At 47.5% G+C, this 6,585-nt stretch overlaps 1 long non-coding RNA gene across 1 annotated transcript; it reads left to right on the forward strand.

The window, feature by feature from the left end:
- The first annotated feature begins 2,158 nt into the window (after nucleotides 1–2,158).
- LOC123489699 lies at nucleotides 2,159–5,960 on the forward strand. The gene is made up of 3 exons (XR_006660602.1): nucleotides 2,159–2,255; nucleotides 3,616–3,714; nucleotides 5,867–5,960. It is a non-coding gene; the product is annotated as an uncharacterized LOC123489699 (long non-coding RNA).
- Nucleotides 5,961–6,585: the final 625 nt, after the last annotated feature.

Below are 6,585 nucleotides of genomic sequence, written 5' to 3' on the forward strand. Positions count from 1 at the left end.
GACTACTGTCTGTTAATCAGGGACTACTGTCTGTTAATCAGCAGGGACTACTGTCTGTTAATCATCAGGGACTACTGTCTGTTAATCAGGGACTACTGTCTGTTAATCAGCAGGGACTACTGTCTGTTAATCAGCAGGGACTACTGTCTGTTAATCATCAGGGACTACTGTCTGTTAATCATCAGGGACTACTGTCTGTTAATCATCAGGGACTACTGTCTGTTAATCAGCAGGGACCACTGTCTGTTAATCAGGGACTACTGTCTGTTAATCAGGGACTACTGTCTGTTAATCAGCAGGGACTACTGTCTGTTAACCAGCAGGGACTACTGTCTGTTGATCATCAGGGACTACTGTCTGTTAATCATCAGGGACTACTGTCTGTTAATCAGCAGGACTACTGTCTGTTAATCAGCAGGGACTACTGTCTGTTAATCAGGGACTACTTTGTGTTAATCATCAGGGACTACTGTCTGTTAATCAGCAGGGACTACTGTCTGTTAATCAACAGGGACTACTGTATGTTAATCATCAGGGACTACTGTCTGTCAATCAGGGACTACTGTCTGTTAATCAGGGACTACTGTATGTTAATCAGCAGGGACTACTGTCTGTTAATCATCAGGGACTACTGTCTGTTAATCAGCAGGGACTACTGTCTGTTAATCAGGGACTACTGTCTGTTAATCATCAGGGACTACTGTCTGTTAATCAGCAGGGACTACTGTCTATTAATCAGGGACTACTGTCTGTTAATCATCAGGGACTACTGTCTGTTAATCAGGGACTACTGTCTGTTAATCAGGGACTACTGTCTGTTAATCATCAGGGACTACTGTCTGTTAATCAGGACTACTGTCTGTTAATCAGGGACTACTGTCTGTTAATCATCAGGGACTACTGTCTGTTAATCAGGGACTACTGTCTGTTAATCAGGGACTACTGTCTGTTAATCATCAGGGACTACTGTCTGTTAATCAGCAGGGACTACTGTCTGTTAATCAGCAGGGACTACTGTCTGTTAATCAGGGACTACTGTCTGTTAATCATCAGGGACTACTGTCTGTTAATCAGCAGGGACTACTGTCTGTTAATCAGGGACTACTGTCTGTTAATCATCAGGGACTACTGTCTGTTAATCAGGGACTACTGTCTGTTAATCATCAGGGACTACTGTCTGTTAATCATCAGGGACTACTGTCTGTTAATCAGGGACTACTGTCTGTTAATCATCAGGGACTACTGTCTGTTAATCAGGGACTACTGTCTGTTAATCAGGGACTACTGTCTGTTAATCATCAGGGACTACTGTCTGTTAATCATCAGGGACTACTGTCTGTTAATCATCAGGGACTACTGTCTGTTAATCATCAGGGAATACTGTCTGTTAATCACCAGGGACTACTGTCTGTTAATCAGGGACTACTGTCTGTTAATCAGGGACTACTGTCTGTTAATCAGGGACTACTGTCTGTTAATCAGCAGGGACTACTGTCTGTTAATCAGCAGGGACTACTGTCTGTTAATCAGCAGGGACTACTGTCTGTTAATCAGGGACTACTGTCTGTTAATCATCAGGGACTACTGTCTGTTAATCAGCAGGGACTACTGTCTGTTGATCATCAGGGACTACTGTCTGTTAATCAGGGACTACTGTATGTTAATCATCAGGGACTACTGTCTGTTAATCATCAGGGACTACCGTCTGTTAATCATCAGAGACTACTGTCTGTTAATCATCAGAGACTACTGTCTGTTGATCAGCAGCCAGTTGTCAGGTTGTGAGATTGGAGCTGGTGTCTTTAGAAAGGGCTGTTCTCTGTCAGGGTGGAGACTGTCTCAGCGCTCACCAGCTCACCTGAGGTTGGCCCTTCCAATAATCACATTGATCTTCTCTGGTGTTGATCTTCAATGCACTATATATGATGAACTAACTGGCATAGTGGTGTATGTGTGTGTGTGTGTGTGTGTGTGTGTGTGTGTGTGTGTGTGTGTGTGTGTGTGTGTGTGTGTGTGTGTGTGTGTGTGTGTGTGTGTGTGTGTGTGTGTGTGTGTGTGTGTGTGTGTGTGTGTGTGTGAATGCAGTATCCATGGGGTACTAACTGTCCACTCAGTGTAGATAGTAAACCAGGTGATCTCTCTCTGTCTTCCAGTCTGACAGTAATGCCAGCTACCTGAGGGCAGCCCGGGCAGGGAACCTAGAGAAGGCTTTGGATTACCTGAAGACTGGGGTCGAAATCAACATCTGTAACCAGGTCAGTCCCTAACCATTAACCTTAACCCTGATCCCTAAAACCTAACCCCTAACCATATAGACTGATCCCTAAAACCTAACCCCCTAACCATATAGACTGATCCCTAAAACCTAATCCCTAACCATATAGACTGATCCCTAAAACCTAACCCCTAACCATATAGACTGATCCCTAAAACCTAACCCCTAACCATATAGACTGATCCCTAAAACCTAACCCCTAACCATATAGACTGATCCCTAAAACCTAACCCCTAACCATAGACTGATCCCTAAAACCTAACCCTAACCATATAGACTGGGTCGAACACAACATCTGTAACCAGGGCCCTAACCATGACCCCTGACCCTTAACCCCTGATCCCTAAAACCTAACCCCTAACCATATAGACTGATCCCTAAAACCTAACCCCTAACCATATAGTCTGTGGTCGAAATCAACTTCTGTAACCAGGTCAGTCCCTATCCATGACCCCTGACCCCTAACCCCTAAGCTCTGACCCCTAACCCAACCAGGTCAGATAGACAACTCCCTCATCTTTCTTTAGAATTCTCCTCAGTGAAACCCAGCCCATAAGCTATATTAGTTGTTTGTAAATGTTAGTTCTGATCTGGATGATCCATAGATCCTGATCTCTCTGTGTTCACCACTATCTCTCTGTTTTCACCACTATCTCTCTGTGTTCTCCACTATCTCTCTGTGTTCACCACTATCTCTCTGTGTTCACCACTATCTCTCTGTGTTCACCACTATCTCTCTGTGTTCACCACTATCTCTCTGTGTTCACTACTATCTCTCTGTGTTCACCACTATCTCTCTGTGTTCACCACTATCTCTCTGTGTTCACCACTATCTCTCTGTGTTCACCACTATCTCTCTGTGTTCTCCACTATCTCTCTGTGTTCTCCACTATCTCTCTGTGTTCACCACTATCTCTCTGTGTTCTCCACTATCTCTCTGTGTTCACCACTATCTCTCTGTGTTCACCACTATCTCTCTGTGTTCACCACTATCTCTCTGTGTTCACCACTATCTCTCTGTGTTCTCCACTATCTCTCTGTGTTCACCACTATCTCTCTGTGTTCACCACTATCTCTCTGTGTTCACCACTATCTCTCTGTGTTCACCACTATCTCTCTGTGTTCTCCACTATCTCTCTGTGTTCTCCACTATCTCTCTGTGTTCACCACTATCTCTCTGTGTTCTCCACTATCTCTCTGTGTTCACCACTATCTCTCTGTGTTCACCACTATCTCTCTGTGTTCACCACTATCTCTCTGTGTTCTCCACTATCTCTCTGTGTTCTCCACTATCTCTCTGTGTTCACCACTATCTCTCTGTGTTCTCTGTCCTCCTGTAGAATGGCCTCAACGCCCTCCATCTTGCCTCTAAAGAAGGCCATGTGGAGGTGGTTACAGAACTCATCAAGCTGGGAGCCAATGTGGACGCAGCAACTAAGGTTAGCCCCGCCCCTCTCCTCCTCTGACAAGTTGGTAATAAGATAGGAGGAGCCCTGACTTGTAGCCTATAGGGAGGAGGGAGGGGGGAGTCAGTCCCTGACTGGTCACCTATAGGGAGGAGGGAGGGAGGAGTCAGTCCTGACTGGTCACCTGTAGGGAGGAGGGAGGGAGGAGTCGTCCCTGACTGGTCGCCTATAGGGAGGAGGGAGGAGGAGTCAGTCCCTGACTGGTCACCTATAGGGAGGAGGGAGGGAGGAGTCAGTCCCTGACTGGTCACCTATAGGGAGGATGGAGGGAGGAGTCAGTCCCTGACTGGTCACCTATAGGGAGGAGGGAGGGAGGAGTCAGTCCCTGACTGGTCACCTATAGGGAGGAGGGAGGGAGGAGTCAGTCACCTATAGGGCTCTAGTTATTGGGATCTCACTACATAGGGGATAGGATGCCATGTAGAATGTGTCTATATTAATGACAACACAGTTAATGGGCCTATCAGAGTGCTGAGTTAAAGCTGTGGCATCATATCAATGGGCCTATCAGAGCATAGAGCCGGCAGGACCATGCTGTCTCAGCCTATCAGAGCAGGGAGCCGGCAGGACCATGCTGTCTCAGCCTATCAGAGCAGAGAGCCGGCAGGACCATGCTGTCTCAGCCTATCAGAGCAGAGAGCCGGCAGGACCATGCTGTCTCAGCCTATCAGAGCAGAGAGCCGGCAGGACCATGCTGTCTCAGCCTATCAGAGCAGAGAGCCGGCAGGACCATGCTGTCTCAGCCTATCAGAGCAGGGAGCCGGCAGGACCATGCTGTCTCAGCCTATCAGAGCAGAGAGCCGGCAGGACCATGCTGTCTCAGCCTATCAGAGCAGAGAGCCGGCAGGACCATGCTGTCTCAGCCTATCAGAGCAGAGAGCCGGCAGGACCATGCTGTCTCAGCCTATCAGAGCAGAGAGCCGGCAGGACCATGCTGTCTCAGCCTATCAGAGCAGAGAGCCGGCAGGACCATGCTGTCTCAGCCTATCAGAGCAGAGAGCCGGCAGGACCATGCTGTCTCAGCCTATCAGAGCAGAGAGCCGTCTCAGCACAGCTCCAAAGTCACATCACCACCTTTCATTCTCACCACTATAGAACGTGGAGATCACAGGAAGCAGGTAGTAATCCACAGCTACTATATGGAGTCCTTGTCTATGTACATGTTGCTACTCTCTACTCCTATAACATCAGCAGCATGTTCCCAGGGTTAGTAGGGTTAGAGGAAGGAGAGTCCCAAATGGTACCCCATAGAGCTCTGGTCAAAAGTAGATGCACTATGTAGGAAATAGGGTGCCATTTGGGCCAAGAAGCTTATATTATATGTAGAGGGTGCTAGAGGAAGTAACAGAACAAGCTATATTATATGTAGAGGGTGCTAGAGGAAGGAACAGAACAAGCTATATTATATGGAGAGGGTGGTAGAGGAAGGAACAGAACAAGCTATATTATATGTAGAGGGTGCTAGAGGAAGTAACAGAACAAGCTATATTATATGTAGAGGGTGCTAGAGGAAGGAACAGAACAAGCTATATTATATGGAGAGGGTGGTAGAGGAAGGAACAGAACAAGCTATATTATATGTAGAGGGTGCTAGAGGAAGTAACAGAACAAGCTATATTATATGTAGAGGGTGCTAGAGGAAGGAACAGAACAAAGCTATATTATATGTAGAGGGTGCTAGAGGGAGTAACAGAACAGCAGCTGTTCCTGACTGACAGGATACATTATCTCACTGTCTCTCTCTCTCTGTCTCTCTGTCTGTCTGTCTGTCTGTCTGTCTGTCTGTCTGTCTGTCTGTCTGTCTGTCTGTCTCTCTCTCTCTGGCTCTCTCTCTCTCTCTCTCTCTCTGGCTCTCTCTCTCTCGCTCTCTCTCTCTCTCTCTCTCTCTGGCTCTCTCTCTCTCTCTCTCTCTCTCTCTCTCTCTCTCTCTCTCTCTCTCTCTCTCTCTCTCTCTCTCTGCTCTCTCTCTCTCTCTCTCTCTCTGGTCTCTCTCTCTCTCTCTCTCTCTCTCTCTCTCTCTCTCTCTCTCTCTCTCTCTCTCTCTCTCTCTCTCTCTCTCTCTCTCTCTCTCTCCCCCTACACTCCCTCTCTCTCCTATCCCCCATACCTCCCTGTGTCTTTCTAGAAAGGGAACACAGCTCTCCACATAGCGTCTCTGGCTGGTCAGGTGGATGTAGTGAAGGAGCTGGTGACCAACGGAGCTAACATCAACGCACAGTCTCAGGTGAGTCATATAATGATGGTGTTGTAGTCGGGCGCGGTCACACAGTCGTGGGTGAACAGGGAGTACAGGAGGGGGACTAAGCACGCTCCCTGAGGGGTCCCCCGTGTTGAGGGATCAGCGTGGCGGATCTGTTATTGCCTACCCTCATCACCTGGCAGCGGCCTGTCAGGAAGTCCAGCATCCAGTTGCAGAGGGAGGTGTTCAGTCCCAGGGTCCTGAGCTTAGTGATGAGCTTGGAGGGCACTAAAGATGTTGGATCTTAATTTGGCCCCTTTCAGTCGCAGGAGGATTTGAATATCTGAACAAATATGTAGAATGGCCACCAGGGGGGCAGCTAGAAGTGGTGTTTGTATAGAATGCACACCGTACCTACGTTGTACCTTATCCAGGCTAGAAGTGGTGTTTGTATAGAATGCACACCGTACCTACGTTGTACCTTATCCAGGCTATGTGCTACAGCGGCTCTTGGCAATTCTTATGTGGATTATAATAAATTCACAAATTTGTAGGCAGTAGATTTGATTGTTTTATTATATGTTGAAGGCAAACAATAGTGCTGTAGACCACTGGGAGGCCTATATGTGCTCTAGACCACTGGGAGGCCTATATGTGCTGTAGAC

The sequence above is a fragment of the Coregonus clupeaformis genome, unplaced genomic scaffold (genome assembly GCF_020615455.1).
Source record: "Coregonus clupeaformis isolate EN_2021a unplaced genomic scaffold, ASM2061545v1 scaf3212, whole genome shotgun sequence".
Taxonomy (NCBI): domain Eukaryota; kingdom Metazoa; phylum Chordata; class Actinopteri; order Salmoniformes; family Salmonidae; genus Coregonus; species Coregonus clupeaformis.